The 16,545-nt window shown below is 33.1% G+C and overlaps 1 long non-coding RNA gene across 4 annotated transcripts in view; it reads right to left on the bottom strand.

The window, feature by feature from the left end:
• The window catches only part of LOC112670742 (uncharacterized), a 56,308-nt gene extending 46,465 nt beyond the window's left edge, over positions 1–9,843 (bottom strand). For all 4 annotated transcript variants that reach the window (XR_003143180.2, XR_003143181.2, XR_007402119.1 and 1 more), the window contains exon 1: positions 9,710–9,843. This is a non-coding gene — a long non-coding RNA (uncharacterized LOC112670742). The remainder of the gene's footprint in view (positions 1–9,709) is intronic.
• Positions 9,844–16,545: the final 6,702 nt, after the last annotated feature.

The following is a 16,545-nucleotide window of genomic DNA, read 5'->3' as shown; positions in this document are numbered from 1 at the left end:
TATAGTTATCCCTTTGTCCTGGTTAGTACCTCCTTTCATTTTCAGAAATATCTATGTTTTGACAGTTATTTATATTATTTATGTAGTCATCATATTTACTAGCTATACTCTCCAACTTACTCATTACCTACATTCTTTCTTCTTATACACTGAATGAAGTGAAAATTAGAATAATTATTTGAATTAGTCTGAAAATATATACTTTTGCTTTATCTGAATAGCTCAAGAAAATGTTTTGAGTTTTAAGTGTTGTAGAAATGAAGTTTCTCTAAATCATATACTTGTTAGAAAACAGTAAGCTAAAAAATATAGACAAGTGCAAGTATGGAGAACTTAGAATTCAGACTGTCTTTCTAAAGGCATTTTAAGAGAAGGGAACATAGATTTTGGGGAAGGAAAGCTAATTGTTTCCCTATAACATATTTCGAAAATGATTATGTAAGCTGAGGCAACTTATTTTATAAACATAAATTTATTAAGTTTATAATATAGATCACTGATTAATTAAGAGTAAAGTTTTTAGAAATAAACCACATTGCTAATTTACAACTAATAGCTTTTAATTCTATAATACAGGAATGTTTTTTTAAAAGATTTTATGTATTTATTCATGAGAGACACAGAGAAAGAGGCGAAGACATAGACAGAGGGAGAAACAGGTTCCCTGTGGAGAGCCTGATGTGGGACTCGATCCCAGGACTCCAAGATCAAGACCCAAGCTGAAGGCAGAAGCTTAACCACTGAGCTACCCAGGTGCCCAATAGGAACCTTTAATAACTGTTCATTTGTACTTTGAATTTGTTTATTCCATTTGACTAAAAATATATATTGTTGGACACAGAGAAGTATAGTTCATGCTTTCAACCTCAGAAGCTTCCAAAATTAGGGTAAGTATAAATCAACAACAAAGTTTAGTTTCTATTTACCCAATAATCTGGAAATGAAGTAAAAAGCCACAACAATTATTTTAGCAAAGCCCTATGCTTTTGATCAGGAAACATAATTCTAACTTAAGAATCTGCCCTTCCCTTTCAAATATCATCTCTTGGGGAAAGATAAATAATTTAAACAAATAGTAGCCAATCCAATAATGCCACTGTGAAGAATTGCTAAAAATCATTACATAGCTTACTGAAAAGATGAAATTCAGCTACATTTTAAGATATATATATATATATATTTTTACTTTATTTTCCAAAATGACAAAATATTATAATAGGTATGAGAAAAGCACTGCATGGCTATAAACTGCTGCCTTCAAGTGGCTTACATTCCACTGGTATGAGGAGGGGTCAGAAGAAACTAACAAATATGTAGAATAGAGTAGATGCCGGATGATCATAATATTAAATTAATGACTGTTCAGTGACTAAATGTGCCAACAATTACAACAGATCTATCAATAAGGCACAGAAAACTACTGACTTTCTCCAATAAGTCCATAAGTAGAAAATACTGGCTGGCAAAGAACAAGAAAAATCAAGTAACTACAGATAAAGATAAAATATAGTTAAGATATATATATATATATATGTATATATATGTGTATATATATATGTATATATATATTATAGATTAAGATATATATATATATATATATATATAATAGATAAGATAAAAATTAGCCTAATTCCAAATATATTTTTTTAATGGGCAACTTTTACTTTTTACCACTTCACTGATAGAAAATACTTTAAACCTCATGCAACTAAAAAGGCTTTTGAATAAATGAGGAAAGCTAGTAAAAAAAAAAAAAAGCATAAGTAGTAAAAAATTATAACTGAGAAACAAGCGCTTTACTAAAGTATGTGGTCTGAAAGTTGTTCAGGCTATTATTGGTTCATGCTCCTTTGAGTAAAACAACTTACAATGTCTTTGTGAAGACAGATTTTCCAGTGTTGCTTTTTACTCTTCTCATGTGTCTACTCTACCGCAATGACCTATTCTCTCCCCTGCCACCCCCCAAAAAATCTGATAATCAAGAACAGAAAACTTTCTAGACTGGCAAAAGAGTCACCCTGATTTTTTTTTTAATCTTTATTTATTACTTATGATAGTCACACACACAGAGAGAGAGAGAGAGAGAAAGAGAGAGGCAGAGACACAGGCAGAGGGAGAAGCAGGCTCCATGCACTGGGAGCCCGATGTGGGATTCGATCCCGGGTCTCCAGGATCGCGCCCTGGGCCAAAGGCAGGTGCCAAACCGCTGTGCCACCCAGGGATCCCTCACCCTGATGTTTTGCTAACTAGAGTGCTGGACCAAATCACAGCTATGCTGTCTCTGAATCGCTAGGGCACTCTCAGTAGTCAGCGTTATTAAATCCATGATTAAGTTCTTCAAATGATATGAGTGATATTTTTAACCATTGCTCTTTAAAATAGGAAGAAGCTCGGAATGCCTGGGTGGCTCAGCGGTTGAGCGTCTGCCTTTGGCTCAGGGCATGATCCTGGTCCTGGGATCCAGTCCCACATCAGACTCCCTGCATGGAGCCTGCTTCTCTCTCTGCCTATGTCTCTACCTCTCTCTGTGTGTCTCTCATAAATAAATAAATAAATAAATAAATAAATAAATAAATAAATCTTTAAAAATAAAATAAAATAAGAAATTCATTGACATGACAATTAAATAATTAGATTTGATAGGATATACTGACTCGTTGACTACTGTATCAAAGAAACAGAAGAAATGAATATTTTTAAAAATCTCTACAGCTGAACTTTCTTTTAGTCTCATTCTTTCCTAGACAATCTTCCAAAACTCTACAGTTAACCGTGTAGAAAATATATTTTCCTTAAGGAGGAAGATCATAAAATCATCAAGTCCAGAAAGGAAGTGCATTTTAATCCTCAACCACATTTTAATGATAGTTCATTGCCTCCTTCTTTATTTATGTTTTATCTTTCTCATATAGAATTATTGATGTCTGACATGAAAAAAAATCGGGATGGGGCACCTGGGTGGCTCAGCCAGTTAAGTGTCTCACTGTGGATTTCAGTCATGTCATGCTCTCAGGGACTCCCCACTTAGCAGGGACTCTGCTTATCTCCTTATCCCTCTGCCCCTCCCTGTACTCACATGCACATGCTCACTCACTTTCTCTCTCTCTGATAAACAAGAGAAAGAAGGAAAGAAGAAAGAAGGAAAGAAGAACGAAGAAAGAAAGAAAGAAAGAAAGAAAGAAAGAAAGAAAGAAAGAAAGAAAGAAAGAAAGAGAAAGAAGAAAGAAAGAAAGAAAGAAAGAAAGAAAGAAAGAAAGAGAAAGAAAGAAAGAAAGAAAGAAAGAAAGAAAGAAAGAAAGAAGAGAAAAGAAAGAAAGAAAGAAAGAAAGAAAGAAAGAAAGAAAGAAAGAAAGAAAGAAAAGAAGAAAAAAGAAAGAAAGAAAGAAAGAAAGAAAGAAAGAAAGAAAGAAAAGAAAGAGAAAAAGAAAGAAAGAAAGAAAGAAAAGAAAGAAAGAAAGAAAGAAGAAAGAAAGAAAAGAAGGAAGGAAGGAAGGAAGGAAGGAAGGAAGGAAGGAAGGAAGGAAGGAAGGAAGGAAGGAAGGAAGGAAGGGAGAAGGAAGGAAAGAATCAGGATCTTTTTGGCCCTGATTTACATATATGACCTCTCAATGCTCTGCTAATTACTTCAAGCCCTGCACATATTTTATTCTTTGTGGTCATCTTACTTTGTGGCCCAGCCTCTAGTTGCATACCAGGTATCCATTTACCCGCTCTTTCATAGAAGAATCCTATCTTTTGTTCAGGAGAGATCGTTAGCCAAGATCAATTCTTTAGCCTCCCACTAGGTGTATACATTACCAAGTTCTTAAAAAGTAATGGTATATGAGTGGGGATCCTGAGAAAGCTCCTTAAAAGGAACTGACTCCTCTGAGGCATCTGACCTGTTCTCTTTCCTTCTTCATCCCTTATGTTGCTCAGGACATAAACACGTTAGCTAGAGCATCGGAAGCTATGTTGGGCCACAGAAGAACCTCAGGAATGGAAACCCTACACTAAACATGAAGAAAATTAAACTCAGAAGCAGGATACACCCCAAATAACACTGCTGAATCACCATGCTAGACATGAACTATCTACATCCAGTTTTTTTTTTCATAGGAGAGAGAATATTTTATTTTATCCACTGTCTTCAAATTCCTGTCACTGACATCTCTATAATTTCTCACTGATTTGCTTGCTTTATGTAACTTGGGTGAATTCTGATCAATGACTCAGATGTACAGTAAGAAATTATTGCTCCAACCCTGACATTCTATCTTTCTAGTCTATAACAGCAAAAGTATATTTTAATCTTCATAATAGGTTCTTTGACTATCTTCTGGGAAAGGAGAGTTGAGGAATTGAGATTTATTTTTTTCTCTATCTTGATCATTTTCTATGGCCAAATATTTTCTATCACACAGTAGTTGGCCAATGTTCTAAAGTCTGACAAAACTGGAGTTTGTCTCTGGCTTGGTGTTTCTGGTCACCCATCCTTGCACTATTACACTAAAGATGCCCCTTACTCTCCATGCCTGCTGAGAATCTTGGTAGGGTAAGGCGAGCCTTTTACGCAGATGCTCCCTAGGCTTTGAATGTATGATGCATGTGAATCTCCTCATTTTTCAATCTTTTCCTCACTTCCTGGAGCCCATTTAGGTTTACTCCTTACCCTCCTGGTGTTCTGTCTTTCTATAGAAATAATCTAATTTTTTGTGACTCTTTTTTGACATGCATGTTTCATACCTTCATAAGCCAAATTTCAGTAACTTTCATCCCAGCCCAAGACCTGCTGTGCTACCTCAAAGAAAGAAGAAGGAACTATCAGGGACTTTTGAATACCTAAAATAAAGTCCAGTCTGGAGGATACAGAAAGGAAGAAAAAGTGAACTTCTACTTTCTCTCCAAGTTTAGGAAAAATATGACCTCTGAAGGATAAACAGATATAAACTTGGGGGATCCCTGGGTGGCGCAGCGGTTTGGCACCTGCCTTTGGCCCAGGGCCCGATCCTGGAGACCCAGGATCGAATCCCACGTCGGGCTCCCGGTGCATGGAGCCTGCTTCTCCCTTTGCCTATGTCTCTGCCTCTCTCTCTCTCTCTCTGTGACTATCATAAATAAATAAAAAATTAAAAAAAAAATAAAAATAAAAATAAACTACAAATTTACTTTTTTTCTTTCTGAAATGTTCTCATCACATCTGGAAAAATTTCCTGTGGCTACATATTTAGGCACTCTCTAGAAATTCTAGAAAATGATGGCTTTCTACTTGACCTTATGACCATTATATTATGTCTAATTACCATAAAATCTCTAGCTCAATCAAAATATGTTTAATCTTTAAGCATTTTTTACAGAGAATTTATTTTATAATTTGGTAAGCAATATTATAGCTTAGCCACAGATTCCCAATATCATATAGCCAACAATTTACCCAACTATATTATATATCCATAGGTATTAAATTTTGTTTTTATTCTCCTCTTGAAGAAATTAGCAGTGCAGTATAATAGAAACCACAACATAATAATTCATTTTAAAAGTGAGTAATCTTTCTTTTCTTCAACCTTTCTTTCTCTGGATTACTATATATTGATAAATAATTTACTCCTCTGTATCAACAGACTACTTAATTTAAATTTAAAAGCTATATAAAAATAAGTGCTACAATCATACCACCATTGTTAATGATTCATAGCAAACTCTGTATTAAATTATGCCCAGAAAGAATCTTTTAAAGGGCTCATTCCATCATATGTTGCTCAATATAGGAGGAAAATGCATCCAACTGTGACTTTTGGCTAAGATAATAACAAAGAGGCAGTTTAACATTTGTTAATTATCGTTATGATGTCTTCTATAAATAATAATAATTTTAGAGCTCCATCATCATTAAAATGTAAACAGTTCTTATAGATTGGCCTGAATTATATCAAGCCAATGAATTAAATTTTTAGCCAGTCAAACACTCCTCTGGGAGGTTAAGGAAACAGAGCTTCTTTCTGCCTTCCTTTCAGCTCTGTTCCTGCTACTTTCACGTTGTTGGACAATCGAGGTATGGTCACAGTTATCCACCATTCCCCAACTTCCACTTCCATATACAAATAAACAAAAATTATTGAAGTGACTATCTTATTTCTCCTATGAATTATTATGAGGAGCAAAGGAAGAGGAATGTTCTCTAGTTGTTAACTCAGCCTACACAGATATCCAGACCCCATGTTGATAAATGTAGATCACAATAATAGTATGCAGAATCAGTTCACTAAGTGGGATAGATTTCTCCCCATGACTTAAATGCTTATGCATGTAGTCAAAAATAATAAATGCTTACTGAAGAATGAATGATTAAAACAATATAAAACCTATAATGACGTGTAAGCAATCACACTATACATTAAGCTACTCTTCTAGATTCAAGACAGGAATGTAAAGAGAGGTTGCCTCAAAGAATTAAATCCAATATTCATGATACTGAACTGAGTTAATAAATAAAATGTTTTAAGAACGTTAGATTTCATTTTTAGATATCTCAAAGAAACTTCTTTTTCACCTTTCTTAAAACATCTTCTTCTTCAGTCTGACAAATCTTTGACCATTTTGACCCTGTTTTCTCTTTACTGTCATTCATGTTTTCCCTGTAGATTTCAAATATTCATAACCAAGGGCAATTCTGATGGATATTGCTTAAAAATCAGGAAGTAAGATGATAAAAGTTGTGATTTTTACATTTTCCTTCAGGATGGATCCAAAGAAGGCACAGTATGATACATCTTTCAAGACTTAGATGAAGGTTTACAATCTACATTATGGGAAATTAAAGCTTTTAGATAGAAAGTGAGCATTTCTAACCTGAATAGCACAAAGTTACACAACAAAATCATGAAAAGGCAATAAAAGATTTAGAAATTAGTTATTTGTCCCATACAACATGGAGAGTTCTATTGACTAGACATGGCCACTGGATGATATTTGTTTGCTTTGATCTTATTCAAAATCTACTTGACATCAGACACATAACGAACAACAGTTTACAAGCTTTGTATCTTTTGGTGAAGAACATGAAGAAAGTATGAACTGAGAAAGAAAGGTTGTATAAATTCTTTGGCATATTTATAGTTGTACAATCTTGACAAACATCCTATACTCAAGCAGGATTAAGAATTAATACTTTCTGCCATAAACTAGATCTCAGATTACAGGGAAGTAATACACTGATGAATACTAACTTGGCATTTTCAACACAGTTAATATTAGTTCTTTGTAATATCAAATGTACATCTCTACTCCCTCATACTGTATCACTGATATTAAGCAACTTTTTTCTTAAATGAGAAGAGCTTGTTAACTTAGCGAGCAATAACACCCAAACTATCATGCCCCCTTTACTTTTAGAAAGGCAAACTTTTAGGGGGCACCTGAGTGGCTCAGCAGTTGAGCAGGGCGTGATTCCGGGGTCCTGGGATCGAGTACTGCATCGGGCTCCTCACACGGAGCCTATGTTTCTGCCTCTGTGTCTGTGTCTCTCATGAATTAAAAAAAAAAAAAAAAAATCTCTCTAAAAAAAGAAAGAGAGAGAGAGAGAGAAAGAGAGAGAGGCAAACTTTTATCTGCTTTACCTGTTTGTGAGTATGTCTTTCCTTCCTTCCTGCCTCCCTCACATTCTTAATAACAACCACTATTAAGCATCTTCTTCATGCCAGATGATTTTCTATGTACTAAGAGATTAAATCTGTCTCTGTAAGCATAGCTTTAATTCTACTAGAGGAAGATTGATGGCAAACAAATGAATTTGCCATCTTTTAGATGATGACGAGTGCTAGGGTGAAATCTAAAGTAAGACAAAGGGAACATACAGTGTTCTTGGCTGGAGAAGGGCAGATGCTATTTTATATACAGCAGTTAGGAAAGGCCTCTGACAAAATGATCTTTAACCAATGACCTGATCAAAGAAAAGGGATGCAACACAGACACACTGCTCTCTGGAAGAATATCCAAAGCAGAGGGAACAATAGATTTAAAGGCCTTGAGGCAGGAGAAGGCCCAGTTTATTCACCTTTCAAGTTGAACAAAGGTTTACAAGGATGAAATTGGGAAGATAGAGTTCTGAGAGGTGGTAGAAAATTCCTTTGCTATTTCCCTGTGGCAGCTGGGGTGGAGTTTTTCCGGGTTACATTTCACAGTATGTGCCTGTGGTTCCTGGCCTTCTCATGGCAATTCAATTTCTGCTTCCTATACTTCTTGTGTGCTTCAGTGGTCAGGATTATTAAAATATATCAGTAGTATAGAGCCCTAAGCTAAAGCGCATATCTGGTCCCAGTTTCCCTATGGGCATTTGGCTTGGTGTCTATTCAGTATTCTTTCTTTGCTTTTCTGCTTCATTTCAAATGCTTGTGGATTCTTCAATTCTTGATTTCAAGCTTAGCTACACATTTAATTTCTTCACCTATATATTCTATATGCTTGAGGCATAAAGTGGATTTCCCGTGATATTACATACCATCATATTTACCTAAAAATGACTGATCAGTGGGCCCAATTGTTTGACAAAATTGACTATCTTCATAAAAATACATTTTTAAATGTTTCAAATTCTCATATCTAAAGAAAATGAAGATATTTGATAAATTCATAGTTTAAGCTTACAGAAGACACCTTTTGTGTTCTGGCTGTTTCCATGTTGATATTCCATAAAATGTTAAAATTTATTTAATATGGGGCAGTATAATATGAGGAAGATAAAATGTTTAGCAGCCAGATGACCCAACTTTTTAGACTAAAGCATAGAATATATTTGACCATGGCAATAAATATATAAAACAGGGAACAAAAAACAAAAACAAAAACAAAACAAAAAAAATTAGGGCATGAAGTATAAGAAGTTTTAAATATAAACTATAAGGACCATTTAAAAAGAAACTAACTGAAATGTATGCCACCATTTTATAGTGAAAATACAGTTTCCTATTTTATTGAAAATATAATAGTTATAACTACATTTTCAAAGTCCACAATAAAAGAAAATGGGTAAATAAATCAATACAGCTCAGACTATGTCCTCATAATTCATTGAATTAAATGTCTAATTTCCTCCACCAGACTCCACAGAAAATGAAATCTAATTTCATCAGAAACATTTACAGATTCATCTAGCTAATTCATTTAATAGTGAAGACTGGATTATACTCCAATAATTGGGACTGGAGGAATATAAATTTGGGGATCACTAAAGAAATGAAAACATTCACGAGTAACAAGTATTGACTTGCTGTCAGGTAGCAATCACACAAATAGCTGGTAAACAATATACTAAGTGGTTGTAAAAACACTGTGCTATTTATGCCCTTACATGAGGGCATGAGAAAGTAATAACAAACTAAAATCATGCTTTTATCTGGCAAAACAAAGGCTCATTTAGCCAATATCCATCCATCCAAATTTCTAATTACTCAAGAGGTAGTCTTCTCAATGACAAACTCCTGATTTGCTACTTATTTGCTACTGACTCAGGGCAAATTATTTAACCTGTCTCTTGGTATCTTCAACTACAAAATGCATATATTATTATAGTACCCCTTCATGGCTTATTTATAGGGAACAAATAATCTAAAATATATAAAGTCTAAAACCAGTTCCTGATACAGAGTAGGAATTATAAAAGTGCTTCTTACATTATCGACCGCCTTATGTGATACGAACTAGATTGTTTGGAGGCAGTATAACTACTTACGTAGGCGTTGTGTAAGAAAGATGACAGAGGGCTTCTCAAGCCAAGTATCATTACCTGGAAATTGTATATAAAGAAAACATGTGAAGATCGCAGACTAGAGACATGGGTTCACTAAAAGACTGAGATTTAATAAATTATTAAATATTTTGTCTCCAACATACCTTATCACCATACCAATAGGCTATAGTGAAGTCATAATGCCTTTTGGCTGAAAAAGCTGCAAAATGCAAATGCTCTCTGGAAAGCAGAACTTTAAAAAGCCCAAAGCTAAGAAGAGACAAGACCAAGGACACTAGAGGAATTTGGAATATCTGGCAACTACATCCACAACAAAATATTTTAAATACATCAAACATCTACCCATATTAACATAAAACTTCACACTAGAGGCCCATTTATGTCAGCTCCTACTACCCAAAACAACATGTCTAATCTTTAACAAAAAATTAAAAGACAAGAAAAAACATGGACTACAGAAAACAAACAAACAAACATCATAACCAGATTCAGGTATGATATAGATGTGAGAATTATCAGACAAGGAATACAAATTAACTATGCTAAACATGTTAAGAGTGCTAATGAAAAAAATAGATTAACATACAACCATAGATGGATATTATAAGCAGTGGTATGAAAATTTGAATTTAGAATTAAAAGAAAATACTGAAACCAAATTTTAAAAACACGATCCAGAAATGAAAAAATCTTTAATGGATTCATCGATAAACTTGAAATGGCTGAGGAAAGAGTCAGTAAGCTTAAAAATATAGCAATAGAAAAATCCAAAGCTGAAATGGAAATAAAGGGAAAAAAAGAATGAAAAAAAAATCCATGAATTTTGAGGACAGTTTCAAAAGATGTACCATACAAATATTGGAAAAGCAGGAGAAAATAAAACAGAGAGAGCAGAAGAAATATTTGAAGTAGCAATGGCTAAGAGCTTTCTAAATTTAATGATGCACATCAAACCACAGATAGAGGAAAATCGCAAAACACCTAGCAGATAAATAGCACGAAAACAAAAACAAAAACAAAACAAAACAAAAAAAAAACCCACAACAGGATATATTCAAACAACAGAACATCAAAGACAAAGGGATCATTTTAAAAGGACTAGGAGCTGGAGAGATTACCTACAGAAAAGCAAGGTTAAGAATTACAGTGGACTTCTCTGAAAACACACAAGCATGAGGATAGTGGGATGAAATTTTAAAGTGTCAGAAAAAAATCAAGTTATAATTCGGTATTGAGCAAAATTATCCTCAAAGGTGAAGGAAAAACAAAGACTCTCACACAAACAAAAGCAGAGAATTTATCACTAGCTGACCTGCCTTGTAAGATCTAGTCAAAGAAGTTATTCGGAGAGAAGGAAAATTAGGTCAGAAACTCAGATATACATAAACAAAAGAAGAACAGTGGTCAAGGAATAAATGAAAGTAAAATACAATATTTTTCTTATTTTTTCTAGCTTTATTGAGATATAATTGACAAAACATTGGATTAGTTTAACGTGTATAATGGGGTGATTTGATGTTAGAATTTCATGAAAAGATTATCATAATAAGGTTAGTTAACACATCCATCAGCTCAGTTACCTTTTGTGTTCGTGTCTGTTGAGAACTTTTAAGATCTACACTCTTAGCAACTTTCCCAGTATACCATATAGTATTGTTAATTATAGTTATCATTTTGTACATTATATCCCCAGTACTTATTTATTGTATAACTAGAAGTTTGTATCATTTGAACACCTTCATCCATTTCATCCATTTTCCTGGCCCTAGCAAGCACTAAGCACTAATCTACTCTCTGTTTATGTTTAGTTTTATTAGATTCCACGTATAAGTGAGATCATATATTTGTCTTGCACTGTCTGACTTATTTCGATTAACTTAATGCCCTCAAAGTTTATCCATTTTGTAACAAGATTGTGGCAAGATTTACTTCCTTTTAATGGCTGAATAATCACCCATATAGGTCACATTTTCTTCATCCATTCATCCACTGGTGAACACTTAAGTTGTTTCTATGCCTTAGCTATGATAACAATACTGTGATGAACTAGAGATGTACACATCTCTTCAAGATAGTGATTTCATTTCCTTCAGATAATACCCAGAAGTGGAATTGCTGAGTCATATGGTGTTTTTAATATTTTGAGGATCAACATCCTGTTTTCCATAGTGGCTGTACCAATTTACATTCCCACAAAAAGTGCACAGGGCTCTTTTCTCCATATCCTCATCAGCACTCATTATCTTTTGTCTTTTTGATTATAGCCATTCTAACAGGTGTGAGATGATATCTCACCATGGTCTTGATTTGCATTTCCCTGATGATTAGCAACACAAAGCATACCTTTCATGTACCATTGGCTATTTGTATATCTTCTCTGGAAAAATGTCTATTCAGGTCCTTTGCCCATTTTTAATTGGATTATTTGGGGTTTTGCTATTGTATTATATGAGCTCCTTATATATTTTGGTTATTAACCTCTTATCATATGTACATTTTGCAAATATTCCCTCCCATTTTGTAGGTTTACTTTTCATGTTGTTGATCATTTCTTTAGCTGTGCAGAAACTTTTTAATTAGACATAGTCGGACTTGTTAATGTCCAATGACAAGGAGCTTTTCCTCCTGTCTTCTTTTAGGATTTTAACAGTTTCAGGTCTTAATACACTTTGAGTTCATTTTTGTGAGTGCTGTAAGATAAAAGCCCTATTTTTCTTATTTTTAACTGATCTAAAGTTAGTTTGATTTAAAGTAATAATAGCAACAAGGCATTGGGTGATAGTAACATATATATAAGCAAAGTGAAATGACAGCAATGTTAAAAGAGGCAGGAACAAGAGACTATGAACACATGGTTTTGGAATATTTGAAGGAAGGAGAATATTTGGGGAAGGAGAATAGTGTTATTTGAAGGTAGATTTATGTTAATAAAAAATGCATATTGTAAACTCTAAGGTAACCTAAAATATTTGTAAAGATGTATATTTGACATTAGCAGAATAAATAAAATGGAGCCATATAATGTGCTCAACTGAAATAAAAAAAGTATGAAAAAAGAAATCCCTAACAAGAAATAAAAAATATTTAACATGATTACTATTAATCCAAACATATCAATAATTACTTTCAATTAAAATGTTCTACATACATCAATGAAAAAATAAAAATTTTCAGATTGGATGAAAAAAAAAAACAACCCAACATTTTTATCTAAAACAAAAACATTTCAAATATAAAGATTCTGATAGGATAAATGCAAAGGAATAAGAATAATCATGCTAAGACTCATCAAAAGAATACTGGAAGAATAGTTGTTTATTGTTTTTAGTTAATACAATCCTAAAGGGATATGAATCTAATGATAGAATATCCAAATACATGAGGCAAAAACCAATAGCACTGAAAAGAAAAATAGGCAAATCCATTATTATAGCTGGAAATTTAAACATCCTCCTTTGATAAGGCCAAATAGGTAGAAAATCAAAGAGGAGAGAATGGACCTGAACAGCAATATCAATCATCTTGTTCTAATTGATAATTTTAGAATACTCTCTTCATTAATAGATGAATATTCATTCTTCTCAAGTTCATATAGAATATGTACCAAAATAGACCACATTCTGGGCCATAGAACAATGTTAACAAATTAAAAGGAACTTAAATAATGCGAAGTATGTTCTCCAACTACATTGGTTTTTAAACTAGAAATTAAAACCAGCAACGTAGCTGGAAAAAATCACCAAATATTTGGAAATTAAATGGTAAATTTCTAAATAACACATGGGTCAAATAATATGTCTCAAAAGGAATTAAAACATATTTTGAACTAAAGGAAAATGACAATACAACTTATCAAAATTATTTTCATGTTGTGAAAACAGTGCAGTGCCTAAGGGGAATGTATGACATTTACTACATATGATACAAAAGAAAGATCTAAAAATCAATAAGGTAAGCTTCCATTTTAAAAGACTAAAAAAAGACTATTAGTTTATTTATTTATTTTTATTTTTTTAAGGACTATTAGTTTAATTCTAAAGCAAGCAGAGGGGAAAAAATAAATTAGAGCACTAAGCATAAAATTGAAAACAAGAAAACAACAGAGAAAATAAATATAACTAAAAGGTAGTTCTTTGAAAATAACCATAAAATTTATAAACTTCTAGCCAGGCTAACCAATAAAAAAAGAAAGAAGAAACAAACTACTAATATGAAAATTGAAAGGGAATCATCACTGCTAATTCCATGAATTAAAATGATATAAAACAATAATATGAATAGCTCTATGGTCACTAATGTGAAAATTTAAATAAAATAGACCAACCTACCAAAATTCATACTAAAAAAAAAAAAAAAAACAAAAAACAAACTATCTGAAAAATTCTATATCTGTTAAAAAAGTTGAATTATAACCAATAGCCTTCCAGACCAATAAATTGTCAAACTCAGATTATTTCACTGATAAATTCCAACAAACATTTAAGGAAAAAATGGCACCAATTCCCTAAAATCTCTCCCAGAAGAAGAGGTAGAGGGAAACTTCCTAACACTTGAGAATAGCACTGCCCCAATACCAAAACAAATAAAGACTTTACAAGAAAGGAAAACCATAATCAATGTCTCTCATGAACATAGGCACAAAAATCCCCAGAAAAAAAATCATCAAACTGAACATATCAATGTATAAAAAGTGTCATGCATCATAACCAAGTGAAACATATTCCAAGTGTGTAAGGCTAGCTTAACATTTGAGAATTAATCAATATAATCAACATGAATAGAAAAATCATACAATCATATCAATTGATTCAGAAAAGCATTTAACAAAGTCCAATATCCACTCAAGATAAAAAAAAAAAAAAACATAAAAGCTAGGAATCAAAAGAAATTATTCAATTTGATAAAGAACATTTACATAAAACCTACAGCTAGCCAACATCATAGTAAATCGTGAAAAACTGGATACTTGCCCCCTAAGATCAGGAATAAAAGAAAAATTGCTTTTCCGCCTTTTGGCTAAGATCAAGTGCAGGAATAAAAGAAGAACGTTTTTTCTCTCCATTCGTACTAAATATTGTACTGGAAGTCAAAAAACACCAATACAAGGAAAAGAATAATACAAGAAGATAAAAAATAAATAAAAGATATACAGATTGAAGAAGAAATAAAACTGTCTCTATTTGCAGATGTTATAAATATCTATATAGAAAATTCCACAGAATTCATTCTTCCTAGCAACAACAACAAAAAATCTTCCCAGAACATTTTTTTAAAAAAGTAAGCACATCAAAACCACAAGTTACGGTTATATATCATGTTGTATATTATTACTCTATCATAAAATATTATATTATATAATATAAATATTATAGCACATCAAATGAAGAGATATTTTGTGGTCACAGAAGACTCAATATTTTTAACATGTCAATTCTTTTGAAATTGATCTACATATGCAACACAATCCAAATTAGAATCAGAAGCTATTCTATAGATCTCAACAAATGAATTCTAAAACTTACATGACAAAGTTCCTAGAATAGCCAATACAATACTGTATAAGAGGTACAACATTGGAGGACTCGTAATGCCCAATTTTTTTTTTTTATTTCTTTTTAGAAATAAAGAGTGTGAGGTAGAAATGGGGGAGCAGGAGAGGGGCAGAAGGAGAGGGAGAAACTTTATTTTTAAGATTTCATTTATTTATTCATGAGAGACACAGAGAGACAGAGGCAGAGACACAGGTGGAGGAAGAAGCAGGCTCCCATGGGGAGCCTGATGCAGAACTCGATCCCAAGACCCTGGACTACAGTAATCAAGGTAGCATGGTATTGCAAAAGAGTAGGCACATGTTAATGGATTGTGGGAACCCAAGAGATAGAAGATGTCTGTCTTAATCTCATTGAGTTTTAGGAGGCTGAATCACAGGAACAAAAGCAAATGCTGTGACTGTACCTTTCATTATAAGTTGAACAAAATCCACTTCTGAAGTAGGAAATAGTGAATAACAAATAGTAAGTAATGAATAAATTGAAAAAAAGAGTGGTAGGAGTTTACAGATACTGTGCTTATGTTAGCACCTGCAAAAATTTTTTCCTCTCCAATCTTATCTATAAAGTTACCAATTATTTTTTATTGGGGGGGGGGGCGGTTTGAGCATTTTTTTGTTGTTGCTTTTTCCTATTAGTGAGAAAGGTATATCCCTTTAGGACTAACAGTTGTACCTGATTCACACAGCAGACTTTTCTGCAGGTACTAGTTTCCCTTGTTCTGTCCCCTCACTCTTCCACCTAAAGGCAGGATAGGAGTTTGTGGAGGGTGGATTACAATGTAGTCCTGTAGTGAAATGGAAGTAAGTTGAAATCCATTTGTGTGCTATTTTTGTTTTAATAAACAAATAACTTTATTCCCTAAATCCCTGAGTGAAAAAATGCCACTGGTTCTTGTTAAATCAAACATATACTAAAATTCAACACATCTGACCCCAACTGATTATCCAACGTAATTTAGAATTTCCTTGACATGAAATATGATTCTTTAAGAAAACTCAAACATCTTGATTTAAAAGAATTTCTGGGTTATATATTCAATTAGTTATTCTAGTAAAACACTGATTCAATGAAAGTAGATTCTTCATTTCAGTAAAAAAGACTTCCAAAGACTTAAGATTCCTTCTCTTACTGATTCAGTAAGTTGTTGTTTTTCAGGCATTAAAAACATTCAATGCAAAGTTCACTGGAACTGCTGTACTTGAGGATTAAGCTGACACAAAGTTGACTGTTAAGTTGACTGTTACCTTTGAAGCAAAGGTAAATACT

Source organism: Canis lupus, chromosome 14 (assembly GCF_003254725.2).
Source record: "Canis lupus dingo isolate Sandy chromosome 14, ASM325472v2, whole genome shotgun sequence".
NCBI lineage: Eukaryota > Metazoa > Chordata > Mammalia > Carnivora > Canidae > Canis > Canis lupus.
This window is presented reverse-complemented; position numbering and strand designations above follow the sequence as displayed.